Here is a 17,426-nt window from a genome sequence, read left to right on the forward strand (position 1 = left end):
TCTGCTGGCAGAAGTAGAATAGAAATTAGAACAACACAATCGAACTAGGGATGTGTGAGCTAGAAGGAAAAATCACACTAAGAATTATAAACAGAAGTCAGAGAAATGAGAAGTAAAGCAGTTAGACATGACAGTTTCTGTAGAACATTAGTAAGATAAGTTCAAGAGTTTGTAGAAACTGAAATAATGACAACTCATGATTTAGAATAAAAAAGAAAAGATAGTTGACTTTTCCATAGATAAGCAATAAAAATGAAGTCACATAATGTCTCTACTAAATATATCTCAATATTTTTAAAATTTCATTTATTTATTTATGTATTTATTTATTTTACACTCCATATTTATCCCTCCCTCCACCTTTCTACTGCTCCACATTCTATAACTCCTCCCTACTCCCCTGTCTCCATGTGGATGGTGGATGTCCCCACCCCCCATGCCCCATGACATCTAAACTACCTGAGGCCTCCAGTCTCTTGAGAGTTAGGTGCATCATCTCTGAATGAACACAGACCCAGCAGTCCTCTGCTGTATGTGTGTTCGTAGTCTCATATCAATTGGTGTATGCTGCCTGTTTGTTCGTCCAGTGTTGGAGAGATCTTTGGGGTCCAAATTAACTGAGGCTGCTGGTCTTCCTACTCCTCTTTAACTTCTTTCAGTCTTTCCCGAATTCAACAACAGGGGTCGGCTGCTTCTGTCCATTGTTGGATGCAGATATCTGCATCTTACTCTTTCATCTGCTTGCTGAGTCTTCCAGAGTGTGGTCATGCTAGGCCCCTTTTTTGTGAGCCTTCCATAGCCACAGTAATAGTGTCAGGCCTTGGGACTGTGGGAAGCCACATATGCCATTACAAGGTGGCGCTGGCTACCGCTGGCCACTATGCATAAGTTTTGGTAAACAACCAATGTGTACATATGCACACATAAGCTTTTTGCCAAGTCACTGCCTGGCCCAGGCATGGTAATGAGGCTCTGTAAGGTACTGAGAGAGTATAACCAATCAGATGAGGAACATGCAAATGAGGTATGATAATGAGGCTCTGTGAGGTGCTGAGAGAGTATAACCAATCAGATGAGAGACATGTAAATGAGGTATGATAATGAGGTTCTGTGAGGTACTGAGAGTATAACCAACCAGATGTGAGGCATGAAATGAGGTAGAATGCATAACCAATCCGGGTGTGAGACACGCCTCTCCTAGGCCTATATAAGTAGTACCAGTTCTGGGCTCGGGGTCTTTTCGCCTATGCGGTCAATGCTCTCCCAATAAACACGTTGCAGAAGGATCCTGTTGTGGCACCTCTCTTGCTGGCGAGTCGGGCGCTCACAAGTGGTGCTGAAACCCGAGAAAAGAAACATCTTCAGGCACGAGCGAAGACCCCCTGTTAAAGGGAGGATTCAGAACTGCATCACAGGGATTGAGCAGTTAATGAAGTCTTCCCATGAAGCAATCTGTTGAGAAGGATTCAACTGCGTGGATTCAGAACTCTTCAGCTGGGGAACAGGGGTACAGGTAAGTAAAAAGAAATTAATGTGAGTCTCTGAGAGGTATGCTTTCCTATGGAATAGATCCAGTAATTGTCGCTGGGGTTGTGCTGCTTGCTTTCTTTCTTGCCTTGATATTATGCCATTGCCTTAATTGTCATCACCCTGGGCACGAGTGTATCTGCTGGGAATAATTTCATGTAGATAACGCTTTAGTCCAGGACAATCATGGGTACTGGCCAGTCTATGCCATTAGTAGGGCCCGTGCAAGCCTTGCTCAAAGAACAGGGTTTAAAATTTTCTGAAAGTACTGTGAGCAGGTTTTTAAAAGAGACAGACTCGCTCCTTGGTTTGCCCCCACTGGGTCACTGACGCTACCTAGTTGGGAAAAAATTAGGGAGAGATATAGCAAGAGAGGAAGCAGACAGGAAAGTGAAAGCAGGAACAAGGCCGTTATGGAAATTAATTAAGGCTTGTATCCATGACAAGAAATGTGAGCTAGTTGTTAAGGAAGGGCAGCGACTTTTAGAGTAGCAAGAGGAAAGTATGTCAGAAACAGAGAGACATGAAAAAGAAAGCATGCACAGAAAAATAAGTATAAAAAGAGAAAAGGAAAAGAACCTAAAGTATAAAGATACAAAAAAATAATAAAGATACAAAAGATAATATAAAATATAAAGATACAAAAGATAATATAAAATATAAAGATACAAAAGATAATATAAAATATAAAGATATAAAAGATAATATGAAAATGAAGAACAGAAAATTAAGTCAATTTACCCTCCTCTTGAGGACTTTGACTAAAGAGGCAGCCTTCATCAAAGGCTTAAAGATAACTCTCAGGGAAAGAGGAGTAACCATCAGAAGCAGCCACTGTGCAGATTTCCCAGAAGAAGGAGAAAAAATGAAAATAAGCTATTTCAGAGCCCTCCTAGGGACAGAAGGAAAACGGGAGACATCCTGCTTCCTCTCTGGCTCCTATGAAGATATTTTTAGCTCTGGATAGGATATCGGTGTCCCTTTGAGACATCAAGTTCTATTCCCTGTCTATCTATTGTCTGTTTTTGGTGCACCAAATTGTCTATATATCTGTCAATTCATGTTTTTTTGTTTGTTTGTTTGTTTGTTTGTTTGGATGATTGAATGATTGTTGTTCTGTGTTTCATGTTGAAAAATATAATTAGTAAAAACTTTATCTGCTGGCTGTCCATCCTTTAACTTGTTTAAAAAGCAATCTCAGTCTGCACAGCAGAAACTGATAAATTAGCTGCACTGTGGCTGGGAGTCAAGTACAGCTGAAAAAGCCCTGCTGAGGGCCGATTGCAAATGGAGCTCTTAAAGGGGCAGGCAGTCTTTTGCTTGTACCTGGCTCCTATTCAAGGGAGAAATTCCTAAGCTGAAGTTAGCCACTGGCAAGAAAGACTAAACAGATAAGTCCTAGCTGTTTATTTTGTAAATCTAAATAGTATGACACTTCCTAAAAGCTCTATGGTTTTGGGCTGGAAAGTCACCCTGGAAACAAATGTTCTGTTCCTGTTAGGCAGAAACATTCATGACCTACACCTGGCATCAAGGCAACTGACTCCACAGGCTATGTCCTGGGGAGGATACAGAATGTATATGAAGGCCTCTATCTCAAACCGGTCATTATATAACTAGGAGAATTAAAACTTCTTTAAAAAACAAAAACAAATTCAACATTCCTATAGAAACAGCACTTTAGAGTGGCCAGTGTTAGGTGCTAGCATCAATTAACCACAGAACAGTACTTTCCTTCCCACTTAGTCTACCAAACAAGAGATGTGCTAGGTGGCTACGTGGGCAGGAGAAGAAATAGAAACAAATTCCCGGAGGATGTTTTTAGCCATCTCAATGTTGTTGTGGGCAATGACCAAAGCTTTCTGAATGTCCTGATAGGAATAGATCTGACTCATGAGGCGTTCAATCTCACTTGAGAGCTGCAGTGAGGGTGCTGTGGCTATAGGGTTAGCAATGGCACCTCCGCCTCGTTGATAGCTTTTCGTTCTGAGTTGATTACCTGGACCTATGGTTAAGGGAAATGCAATTGCTGATTCAACCACCAGAGACATGGTTTTCCTATCACAAAGTTCTATAGAAAGTGCTAAGAATTTTCATCAACTTTATCATGTCCCTGCTTCTACATTACAACAAAAATTTAAGCTCACATAAACAGAAGCTCGAGATATTGTCCTACAGTGTGGCAAATGTGTAGAATTTATTAATGCACCTTCCGTGGGCGTTAATCCTCGCGGGTTGTGACCCCTAGATGTTTGGCAGATGGAAGTCACACATATCCCAGCTTTTGGGAAATTACAATATATACATGTGTCCATCGATACCAGTTCTGGTGTCCTACATGCCTCTCCATTGACAGGGGAAAAGGCAGTTCATGTCATATCCCACTGCCTAGAGGCTTGGGCTGCATGGGGCAAGCTCCTGCTGCTAAAGACAGATAATGGTCCTGCATATACTTCTTCTAAATTTAGTCAATTTTGCAAACAAATGCAAATGAAACATATTACTGGGTTGCCCTATAATCCACAGGGCCAAGGCATCATTGAAAGAGCCCATTGTACTTTGAAACAATATTTGAAAAAACAAAAAGGGGGATAGAGGCTATGACGCTAAAGATGGCTCTATCCCTTACAATATTTACTCTTAATTTTTTAAAATTGGATGATGCTGGAAGATCACCAGCCGAAAGGCACAGACAATGGCCTCAATCGCCCAATGAAATGGTCAAGGGGAAAAATGTCCTTGATAATAAATGGTATGGCCCGGATCCCATATTAATCAGATCCCAGGGAGCTATTTGTGTTTTTCCGCAGAGTGAAGAAAATCCACTTTGGGTTCCAATGCGACTGACAAGAACTGTGAAAGATCAAGATGAATCCCAAGATGATTCTCTTATTCCTGATGATTGAGACAGGGATAAGTATACCTTTGTGGGCCATAGTAAGATCATGGCCAGTACCTTTACTGGTACATTCCAATTCTTCTACCTTGCCTTTGTTTTTTGCAACGGAATGTTTCTTGGATGCGCCTTGTGCACAACAAACTCCTCTTGGGTGTATAATAGTACTACTTTTCATTTAAATTATACACTATGCTTTGTGCATAATGTATATAAACCTTTTACACCCTGTATATTTTTAAAGAAAAAGATTATCTCTAATTGGGCAGATACCATTAGCCAAAATAAGGTGAGCTCTGGAGTGTTGTTTAATGCTTTAATGCAAGTTGTTCAAGAAGCGCAATCAGGCTCAGGTGATGTTGGAAATAATGTAACTTCACCTATAAATATCACCACTATTATGATAAAGGGAAATGTGCCTATTACCAAAAGATCATGATGGCCTGTTGGCAATGTTACTACTATACGCAGCATGCCTTGGTGTCATCCGGACCTCTCATTTCCTATAGCTTTTTCACCTTGTCAATCAAAAAAGTTTCCTTGGAAAGAAATAGCAAAGAGTTTTGTTTTGTCACCTCCATTAGATTTTGCTGTAATTAATGATAAAAGAGATGCTACAGGGAAAGAAAATATTTGGCCATATTACCAATGGATTTTAAGTAATGAGGCAAGTGCTAGTACGAGCTTGTCAGCCTTTGCCTTGCTGACTGGAACCTTTCATGAGATATTGAATGTTTCTGCCACACTTTCCAATACCTCTGCTCATTTAGATGATGTGACATCTAATAGAGTTATCAGAAATATGACTACTTCTCCAGTAGAAGTTTGTGTTAATCCTCCATTTTTCTTTATATTGGTTGATTTTCAAAATAATACAGAATGGTTAGATTGTACATATGTCACTTGTCTTTTGACGCAATGCTGGAATAGAACCAAATTTTTAGCCTTAGTGGTACATATACCAACCTTTGTCCCTGTACCTGTTGAGGCAGATCCAGAGAAGTTCCCAATAATGAGTCTTGTTTGGCAAAAGAGAGGTTTTGGAATCATAGCTGCCATTTTTGCAGCTATTGTGGTGTCCACGGCATCAGCGGTTACCGCAGGAACTGCTATGGCCAATCAAATTAATACTGCTGACACGATAAGTCAGATAGCAGAAAAAACGTCTGAGGCATTTCTTACCCTGCAAAGGGCAGATTCTCATATCGCCTCAGGGTTAATGTTAGTGAATCAAAGTGTGGATATTTTACAACATAACATGGAACAGATGATGGATGTCATAGAAATGAGTTGTGTGGCATCCACTCCGCATGTGTGCATTACTCCCATTAGGTATATTAATGATTCTTTCATTAAAAGTACAGATTTATTGAATTATCTGAAGGGGAACTGGTCGCAGGAGCTGGAAAGGTTGCAGACGAAGCTGCAGATACAGATCCTGAACCTTAATGGAACCAGAGTGGAACCAGTGACCCTTGCAGACTTTACCTCTTGGCTTACCTCTACATTTCTTACTTTAAGGAATGGGTGGGAGTGATTTTGTTTGGTGCTGCCATATGCTGTGGACTGGTGTTCATGCTTTGGTTGGTTTGCAAATTCAGAACCCAACAAAAACGTGACAAGGTGATTATAACTCAGGCACTTTTAGCCATGGAAAACAGCACCTCCCCTGAAGTTTGGTTATCTATGCTCAAGAATTAGTTGGCATCTGAGTTCTCTGCTCTTGCACCCCACGGATTTATGGATCCATTGCACTGGGATGAGAGAGACTCAACAATCATTGATCAGTCCTTGCACATCGCTGAGGTTTCCTTATTGCACACAGTAGGGTGATCATGATTTCCCTGCTAATTCATTCCCTTAAAACTTGGCTGGCCTCTTTTCTAGAGTTCGCCCTAGGTGGTTTAGCAGTTACTGTCACACAGCGCCATGGTATCCAGAGACGGGCAACTTTCCTCATGCACAGACCAACCTAAGACACGGGGCCCGGTGGCGATAGGGTTACCCTATGACAGGTAAGGCTGTGACACTAGAGGAACGACCTAAAACAGGAGCCACGGCAGATGGACATAATTGCACAGGCCTAGTCCAGCATTATTTTATTAAAACAAAAAGGGGGGGGATGTGGGAAGCCACATATGTCATTACAAGGTGGCGCTAGCTACCGCTGGCCACTATGCATAAGTTTTGGTAAACAACCAATGTGTACATATGCAGTAAAGCTTTTTGCCAAGTCACTGCCTGGCCCGGGCATGGTAATGAGGCTCTGTAAGGTACTGAGAGAGTATAACCAATCAGATGAGGAACATGCAAATGAGGTATGATAATGAGGCTCTGTGAGGTGCTGAGAGAGTATAACCAATCAGATGAGAGACATGTAAATGAGGTATGATAATGAGGTTCTGTGAGGTACTGAGAGTATAACCAATCAGATGTGAGACATGCAAATGAGGTAGAATGCATAACCAATCTGGGTGTGAGACACGCCTCTCCTAGGCCTATATAAGCAGTACCAGTTCTGGGCTCGGGGTCTTTTCGCCTACGCAGTCAATGCTCTCCCAAAAAACGTGTTGCAGAAGAATCCTGTTGTGGCGCCTCTCTTGCTGGCGAGTCAGGCGCTCACATGGGACCTCCTCTTGAGCTGGATCCCTCTTTGTAACTATCACTGGACCTTCTTTTCCTCAGGCTCCTCTCCATTCCCATCCCTGTAATTCTTTCAAACAGGAACAATTATGGGTCAGAGTTGTGACTGTAGAATGGCTTACCTCCCACACTTGATGCCCTGTCTTCCTGCTGGAGGTGGGTTCTATAAGTTCCCTCTCCCTACTGTCTGACATTTTGTCTAAGGTCCCTCTCTTTGAGTCCTGAGAGTCTCTTACCTCCCAGGTCTCTGGTGCTTTCTTGAAGAGAGAACTACAAGTACATAAAGCCACCTACAGAAACAAACATATCAGGAACCAACAGTCATCTCAATTTAATATTTCTCAATATTAATGGACTTAACTCATCTATAAAAAGAGATAAGCTAACAGACTGGATAAGCAAACAAGATCCACCATTTTGCTGCATATAAGAAACACACCTCAATAACAAAAACAGACACTATTTCAGAGTGAAAGGATGTAAAAAGGTCTTCTAAGCAAATGGTTCCAGGAAACAAGCAGGAGTTGTCATTCAGTAAAGGAGACTTTCAACCAAAAGTTATCAAGTGTAATGAAGAAGGACATTTCATATTCATCAATGGAAAAATCCACTACGAGAAAGTCTCAGTTCTGAACATCTATGCTCCAAATGCAAGAGCACCCAAATTAATTAAAGAAACTTTACTAAAGCTCAAAACACATATTGAACCTCACAGAGTAATAGTGGAAGATTTCAACACCTTGCTGTCACCAATGAACAAGTCATTGAAACAGAAATTAAACAGTGATACTAAGAGAGGTTATGAATCAAATAACTTTAGCAGATATCTACAGAACATTTCACCCTAAAAGAAAAGAATAAACCTTTTTCTCAGCACCTCATGGTACCTTCTCCAAAATTGACCATATAATTGGTCACAAAACAACCCTCAACAGATACAAGATCAAAATAATACCATGCATCCTATCAGATCACCATGGCCTAAGGCTGGTCTTCAAGAACAGCAAAAACTACAGAATGCCCACATACATGTGGAAACTGAACAACTCTTTACTCAATGATAACTTGGTCAGGGAAGAAAGAAAGAGAGAGAGAGAGAGAGAGAGAGAGAGAGAGAGAGAAATGACTTCCTGGAATTTAGTGAAAATGTTGACACATAATGCCTAGACTTACGGGACACAAAGAAAGCAGTGCTAAGAGGAAAGTTCATAGCACTAAGTGCCCTGGTAAAGAAACTGGTAAAAGCACACCTGAGAGCTCTGGAATAAAAAGAATCATACTCATGCAAGAGGAGTAGGAGGCAGTAAATAGTCAAACTCAGGGCTGAAATCAACCAAATAGAAACAAAGAAAACAATACAAAAAATCAGCAAAACCAAAAGCTGGTTCTTTGTGAGAATCAACAAGATAGATAAACCCCTAGCCAAACTTACTAAAGGGCCAAGAGGCAGTTTCCAAATTAACAAAATCAGAAATGAAAAGGGAGACATAAAAACAGAAAAATGGAGGAAATTCAAGATATCACCAGATCTTACTATAAAAGCCTATACTCAACAAAACTGGAAAATCTAGATGAAATGGATGGTTTTCTAAACGGAAACCACATACCAAAGTTAAATCAAGAGCAAGTAAACTATCTAAACAGGCCCATATCTCACAAGGAAATAGAAGTCATTAAAAACCTCCCAAAACAAAAACAAACAAACAAAAAACAGGGCCAGATGTATTTAGTGCAGAATTCTATCAGAATACCATCAATAGTGACCAGTTTTTTGAAGTTGGGAAGTACAGTACATATTGAATATAACCATGACACTGTAGCTGTAGGTTCTACTCATTTCTATATGCAAATGGAAAAGACTACTAAGACAATATTATAACAGAATCAGGGCTACGAGAATGAGGATGATCTGCTGATAAATTTCTACACCTAGTGCTGTTTGGTTTCCTTGTGACCACACAGTCTTTTGATAGTTTATCACATTAAGAAGGTTTAAAAATATTTTATTGAGTTAAGTAGTGTTCTTTCTCTTTCTATTTTATGGAGTAAAATTTAGTTTGAGTAAAATTGTTATCAGGTCTTCTTTGAAGCAGCAGATCAGAACAAGTACACAGACCTACAGCCAGAGATTATGTAGAGCATGAAAGATCCTGGAACAGTCAACCCTAAGTGATACATCTTTATAAATTTCATCCCCTAGGGCCCAGGCAACTCTGAAGGTGAAGAAGTGAAATGAAAGTAAGAGCCAGAAAGAATGAAGGACATCAAAAGAACAAGGGCCTCTAAATCAACAAAGCAAAGTTTAAATAAACTCAAGAGACTAAAGCATCTTGCACAGCGCTGGCCAAGAACTCTGGAGTGTATAAGTGAGTGAGTCTCTAACTTTTTATCCTTCTCATAGGATCTCTACCATCTTTTGGGTTGCCGTCCAACTTTGATGTGATAACTTGTTTATATTTTATTTTGAATCTAGATGAAAGGGAGTGATCTGGATAAGAGGGGAGGAGGGGAGTAACTTGGAGAAGTAAAGGGAGTGGAAACTGTAATCAGGATCTACCGTATGATAAACAAATCTATTTATTTATTTGTTTCAAATTGTTTCTTTATGTCTATCTCACTGCTCCTCCTCCCAATCCTCCTCTCCCAAAATTCCTCCCCTCCTTCCCCACTCCTTCTCCTCTGAGAGGGTGGGAGCCCACAACTGGGTATCTTCCTACTGTGGTACATCAAGTTTCTGGAGGGCTAGGCATATCCTTTCCCACTGAGGACAGACAAGGCAGCCCAGCTAGAACATATGCCACAGGCAGGCAACAGTTTTGGGGAAAGCCACAGCCAAATATTTCTGGACCCACATGAAGACCAAACTGCATTGCACATCTGCTACATGTGTGTGTGTGTGTGTGTGGGGGGTCCAGCCCGTGTATGTTCTTTGGTTCAGTCTCTGAGAGCTCCAAGGGTTCAGATTAGTTGACTCTGTTGGTCTTCCTGTAGAGTTTCTATCCCCTTCAGTTCCTGCAATCCTTCCCTAACTCTTCCATAAGAGTCCCCAAGCAGCTTCTGGGTGGAGCCTCTCAGAGGAGAGCCATACTTGACTCCAGTCTGCAAGCATAACAGAATATCATTAATATTGTTAGGGATTGGTGCTTGATTGTCTCTGCTACAGCCCCTGTCCTTGTATTTCTTGTAGACAGTATAGATTGTGGGTTGAAAGTTTTGTGGGTATGTTGCTGTCCCTATTGCTCCATTGTGGTTTCTGCCTGGCTAAAGAAGGTTGCCATTTCAGGGACTTTATCCACAATGCTCTGAATCACAGCTTCCTTGACCCCCACTGATTCTTGGGAGCCTCCCCTATCCAATGTCTCTGGAATCTCCTCTAGATGTCCTCCACCTCCCCACCCTAGTAAGTTGCAGATTTCTATCTCTGCATATGGCCATCTGGTCATTTCTCCTGACCCTCCCAACAAATGATTCTGAGCACCCCCTGCCCATCTTTTCGCCATTCTTTTTTCTGCCCAGTTTCCTCCCTCCATCTGCCTCCTACGACTATTTTATTTCCACTTCTAAGTGAAATACAAGCATCCTTGTTTGGGGCTTTCTTCTTGTGTTGGTTCTTTGGGTCTATGGATTATAACATGGGTATCCCGTATTTTATAGTTAATATTCACTTATTAGTGAGTACATAACATTCATGTCTTTTTGGTCCTAGGTTACTTTACTCAAAGATAATATCCTCAAGTTCTATACATTTGCCTTCAAAACTTATGATGTCTTTGTTTTTAAAGGATGAATAGTCTTCCACTGTGAAGATGTACCATATTTTCTTCATCTATTCCTCAATAGAAAGACATCTAGGTTGTTTCCAGGTTCTGGCTATTATGAATAAAGCTGTTACTATAGTTGAGTAAGTGTCTTTATGGTATGGTTGGAAATTTGGTGGTATATGTTCAAGAGAGGTACAGATGGGTCTTGAAGTAGAACTAGTCCAATTTTCTGAGAAACTACCAAATTGATTTCCCGAGTGGTTATACTAGTTTGTACTCCCACCAGCAATGGAAGAGTGTTCCCCTTGTGCTACATCCTTACCAGCATCTGCTATCACTTGAGATTTTGATATTAGTCATTCTGACTTGTGTAAGATACGAATCTCAGCATTATTTTAATTTGCATTATCCTGATGACTAAGGAATGTTGAACATTTCTTTAAATGCTTCTTTGACACTTGAGATACTTCTGTTGAGAACTCTCTGTTTAGTTCTGTACCCCATTTTTAATTGGGTTATTTGGCTTATAGGTGTCTAACTTCATAAAGTTTGTTTGTATGATAAATTTGAATATTAGCACTTTGTCAGATACAGGCACGTTTCCCCATCTATAGGCTGCCATTTTGTCCTATTAAGAGTGTCCTTTGCCTTACATGAGCTTTTCAGTTTCATGAGGTCCCTACATTTTGTTCTATTAGATTTAGTGAATACAGTTTAACACTGATTCACTTGGACTTGAGTCTTGTGTAGTGTGATAAATATGGATCTATTTGCATTCTTCTACACGAAGACATCCTGTTAGATGAGTACAGTTTATTAAAAATGTTTTCCATAAAAAATGTTTCTTTGTTCTACTGTATGGTATTGCCTTCTTTGACAAAATCAAGTAGTATCCATATGTTTTCGTGTTTATTTCTGGGTCTTCCCATTAATGAGGTTTGATTTCATTGATCAACATGTCTGTTCCTATACCAATACTACTCAATTTTTCTTAATATTGCTTTGTAGTACAACTTGAGGTAAGGGATGGTGATACCACCAAAAGTTATTTTATTGTACATGATTGTTTTAGTTATCTTGGGTATTTTTCCATATGAAGTTGTGAATTGCTCTTTAAATTTTTTTCTGTAAAGAATTGTGTTAGAATTTTATGAGAATTACACTGAATCTGGAAATTGTTTTTTGTAATTATATTAATCCTACAAAACCACAAGCATGGGAGAACTTTCCATCTTCTGATATGTTCCTCAATTTCTTTCTTTAGTGACTTCAAGTTCTTCTCATATTTGTCTTTCACTTGCTTGGGTAGAGTTACACCAAGATATTTTATATTATTTGTGGCTATTATAAAGGGTATTGTTTCTCTAATTTCTTTCTTGGCCTGTTTATTATTTGTATAAAGAAGGGTTACTAATTTCTTGAGTTAATTTTTTATTCAGCCACTTTGCTCCAGGTTTTTGTCAGCTGTTGAAGTTCTCTGGCAGAATTTTGGGTGTCGCTTATTTACATTAACATATTATATGCAAATAGCGATACTTTGACTTCTTCCTTTCTGATTTGTATTCCATTTATCTCACTTAGTTTTCTTATTGTTCTGGCCAGAACTTCAAGTACTATATTGAATGGATTGGAAGAGAGTGGGTAACCTGGTCTTGATCCTGGTTTTAGTGGAATTGCTTTAAGTTTCTCTCCATTTAGTTTGATGTTTGCTATTGCTTTCTTGTATATTGCTTTGATTGTGTTTAGGTATGTGGTTTGCATCCCTGATCTCTCTATTTTCCTTTATTTCTGATAGGAGTTTTACTCATTTCCTCTTTAAACACCTATATCATCTTTATAAGACTGGATTTAAGGTCATTTCTTGCCCTTCAGTTGTGTTAGGATATCCAGGGTTTATGGTATTAGTATAGCTGTGCTCTGAAGTTGTCATGTTACCCTGGCTTCTGTTGATTGTATCCTTTTGGGAGTGTTTAGCCATCTGGATGGTTTTGGTCCCTGGATGCTTCTGATGTACTAGGTATTGAGAGGGGGCTTAACTTGAGTGGTCCTGTGCAGCAGACCTCTGATGTGAATGCTTTGTCTGCATGGTTCTGGATTAGAAGGTCTGTAGGATTCAGGATCCACAGGTCTGTATGGTTCAGTGTTTGCAGGTCTGATGAAAATGGATGAAGAGGTGGCAGCAGAGTAAAGGTCCACTGGAAATAGCAGACTGCTCATGGCAGCTGGGAGTGTCCTAGAGGACTCATGAATCTACTTTTAATAAAGGGGAAAAAAAGAAATAATCTGATGTGAAAATATCAAACTAAAAGTCAAATTGAAAGACATTATAGAGTACATACAGAAATAATTAGTAGAATATAATATTTCCTTTTTGTGTTTTGAATATAATATTTCTTATGGACAGAAAAAAAAGAATTACTTTAAAAACAACAACAGAGATGTGGGTCTAATTCAATGGTCATGTACTTGCCTAGAGTGCAGGAAGTCCTGGAATTGGTCCTTAGTATCCTCCCACCCCCCACATGCTGAAAAGGCATAGATTCATTATAATTTATTCTTCAAAATAAAGAACACTGAAGGCAGTTAGTATATTTGCATTGAGTAAAGAAATAAAAATGTGTCTTAAAATGAGATGAAATATAAAAAGTTAAAATAGTTGTGAAAAGGGAAGGTAATTGTGGACAGATATGGGAAATGAGTAGCAGAAGGTAAATATGATGGAAATCAAATAAAATGTATGAGAATGCCACAATGAAACACAATCATGTGTGTCTGTGTGTGTGCATGCATATATGCTTTCAAAAGTATTGTTTTATTTTATTCTTCACCACTGTGTCAATATACCTGAAAGAAATTATCTTAAAAAGGGAGGAAATTTGATTGGTTCATGGGTTCACAGGTGTTGGATTATCATGATGGGAACTGTATTTTGATGTGGAGCAGTTTGCATCATGATAGACAGGAAACAAAATAGTGATATGGGAACAAGCCATGTGAGATAAGAGCCTCAAGGACAAATTTTAAGCAACCTACATCTTTCACACACACACCATCTCCAATAACATCTTTGTTCTATAAATTCATTGAAGGACTTATTAATTCAATAGGTCATGGAGTTTAAGAGCCTCTAGAAATATCATCAGACATCTACCATGATGTGTACTTTAGGAATCATTCAGAAGGACTAGGCCTTTATCAATACACAGAATGCTATAAAATAAGGCAATCAACTAGGCCATGAAAGTTAACCATCACAGGTATTAGGAGTGAGGAAACACACAAGTGCAGCAAAAACACAGAGGAAAAGACTCTCTGCAAAGCATATATGGGACTCACAAAGCCTATATGTGACCAGTCTTACAGAAAGAAAGCAATGTTAGCTTCAGCATCTAGAGATAGAACCCCCTATTTGCTCTTAGTAGGGATAAGAATTGTCGTAACTGCTTAGTAGAATAGTCTGGCCTTATGACCAAAATAAGTATTTATAAACTCTGCTTGCTTTATATAATCCATCTTTTTAAATCTAATATGAATCCCTAAGGAACTATGTACTGGAATAGCCATTGTACCATCATCTGTGGGTCAGGAGTTGGATGTGTTTTCCCAATTCCCATTTGTATGAGATAGACAGTAGGCAATGCATTGAAGTGTATTATTCTAACCAGAACCAACAAATCTTATCTACAGACCTTAATGGACCAGTCATAAAAATAGAATACTTAGTGAAAGAAAAAGAGTGAGTACAGAACAAGTTATAAGATGCTATATGCAAGAGGCTGAAAAAACGGATCAGCAGTTAAAACCACTAGCTCTTGCAGAGGGCACAATTTGGGCTCACAGAATCTACATGGCAGCATACAACCATTTATAATTCTAGTTCCAGAGTATCCAATGCCTGATTCTGAACTCCACAGGTACCACATTCATCAATGGTATGCAGACATTCACACAGGCCAACACTCATACACAGAAAATAACTAAATAAATATCTAATATTTATTTCAATAAAAATTTCTTCCATAAAATATAGACAAATACTGTGCAAACAACACATGTAACATACCTTTTTATGCATTAACTAAATAAGTATATTTTCTCACAGGTAGAGTAAGATGGATTAAAAACGAAAAACGAAATGTTTATGCAAAATATAGAAAGATAAGAGAATAGAGAAAAAGTAGATATCACAGTGTATAAACAAAAAAGAAATGTGAATAATTAAAGAATAATATAGACATGATAAATGACTGTACTTATATATAAATATATGAGAACTTGGCAATAGAAATCATATATGATGGTAAAAGAACATGTTTTATAGGTCAGTAAAAAGTGGATAGAGTTTTCAGAACAGAAAATTAGGTTACTATATCACAAGCATTAAGACACAAATGCCAAAGACACATTTAGAGGTTTAGGAAAATGGCATAAAAATAGTCTTGTGTTCTTTACGCTGACAGAATAAGAAGTGATTTTTATAAGTACATGAAAATTCATAAATCATAAAAAAATAGATTAAGCTACAACCCGTTGTGCTAAAATAATGATTTGAACTACATTTAAATTGAAATTATAATAGCATAAAAACTGAAATAAATAAGCAAGAAATGGGTGTTTTCAGAACCTTCCAAAAAGATCAGTCTTTTCAGTAATAGGTTGCTATAAAACTAAGGAAACAAGTTCAATAATTCAATTGCAAAATGGACAGGATCAAAAAACGAGATACTTGGGAGAAAAGCAAAAGTAAGTAGCCAAATAATTTGTGACATATGTAGAAAATTGCAAATTATAAAATAAAATGAATTCAGATCCTAACCAAATGGATTGGCAAATATATAGAAATATCCTAAAATATCTAGTCCTTTTGAGGATGTACAGTAATTGAAACATTTTTTTCTAAAGCTAATAAAGGTGTAATTTTTAATGAATATTTTGGAAAATCAAGCATATGTTAGTGAGTAAAGAAAATTTTTGCTTTTAGTTCTAAAGCAGTGTGTGTGTGTGTGTGTGTGTGTGTGTGTGTGTGTGTGTGTACACATTTATGCTACACTTAGCATAAAACAAAATAAAACTCTATCCTTCTTCACCATTGGCCAGGATTGAATGTGCTGTTTGATGCATATTCAGAGCAATATAGCCAGATACACCTGAATACTCTAAATGCCCATTACCACAAAATGAATAATGATGTTTTATTATATCCAAAGAGCTAGTATCAATGAAAAGAAAATAACTAGATAGACACATAGCCATGTGTTTTAATCATACCTAGAGCTATTAAATTCATCTAAATGTCAAGATATGCAGAACTCAATGATATTTCAAGAATACATGTTCAGAGGTGGGGAGAGGGATTGGGGATTTAGCTCAGTAGTAGAGCACTTGCTTAGCAAACACAAGGCCCTGGGTTTGGCCCTCAGTTCTGAGGAGAAAAAAAAAAAGACAAAATAATAAAAAGACCAAACAAACAAACAACAAAAAAGTACAAAACAAACAAACAAAACACAAGGTAACAGAGCAGGGGAGATGACTTGGTGAGTAAAAATGCTTGCCACTATGCCTGAAGGCCTGAGTTCTATCCTCATCTATCACGTAAAAACTAGATGAGGTGGAGAGCATCAGTAATCCCACTCCTCTTCTGAGATGAGAAGCCAAGGCAGACAGAAGAGGCCAGAAGCATGAAACCGAAGAAGGGGAGACCCTGCCTCAAAGCATGGTAAGAGAGAACTGATATTCAAAATTTGTTTTTGATCTGTCCTCACAAACACACACGTAGACAACATAAATAATACTTCCAAAGAGTTTGTACTAATTACTTATGTATTGAACAATAATATTGATGATTTATAGAGTGATCACACTAAGCCAGGAAAGGTTAAAGGCTGAGATTATGTACGCATCAACAATAACATATATATATATATATACATATATATATACATATATATATATATATATATATATATATATATATATATATGCAAGTATGAACAGAGACAGGACCTTAACAAACAGAAATTTACTCTACCACTGTTCTTATTTTCAAAGGTCCATTCTTTAAGTAGATCTTGAAATCTAGTCATTGTTTTATAAACTGATACTATTTATTAACCTTTTGGAGTAAAGAAATGTTCTAGGCAGGATGTTGGTAAAGACATCAAGAGCAATATTAGATCACCCAGAAAAGAGTCAATGGTTTGTGAAGTTTATACAAGGTATGGCTGCATTTATAGAAAACCTGCAAGGAAGAAACAGATGTACAGATAGGAAGGCAAAGATTTTCATTCCAACCTGGTAACTTAGTTACTTTTCTCTAAATATGTTCTCCTTTAACAAGCACAGTTATGCCTGACAAAAGATGATCACTTTGGCAATAGCCCTATCATAGCCTGCACAATGGTACAATAACATACAGACCACCTCTGCATGTGGTTTAGTGAGTGCCCCGTTTCTATTGTGAATAAGAGCAAAGCTATCTAACACATGACATTTGCAATTTAAACTCACCTAGGTTATTAAAACATTGCCCCTTACATGTAAAACGTTTCCTACATGTCAACAAATGACAAAAGTTATATGCCACTGTTCAGTCAATCCAG

The 17,426-nt window shown here is 38.3% G+C and overlaps 1 long non-coding RNA gene across 1 annotated transcript; it reads left to right on the forward strand.

The window, feature by feature from the left end:
• The first annotated feature begins 1,483 nt into the window (after positions 1 to 1,483).
• Positions 1,484 to 16,489, forward strand: Gm40660. Its single transcript, XR_873109.1, has 3 exons — positions 1,484 to 1,513; positions 9,267 to 9,432; positions 16,431 to 16,489. It is a non-coding gene; the product is annotated as a predicted gene, 40660 (long non-coding RNA).
• The last annotated feature ends 937 nt before the right edge of the window (positions 16,490 to 17,426 follow it).

This window comes from Mus musculus, chromosome 13 (genome assembly GCF_000001635.26).
Source record: "Mus musculus strain C57BL/6J chromosome 13, GRCm38.p6 C57BL/6J".
In the NCBI taxonomy this organism is placed as follows: domain Eukaryota; kingdom Metazoa; phylum Chordata; class Mammalia; order Rodentia; family Muridae; genus Mus; species Mus musculus.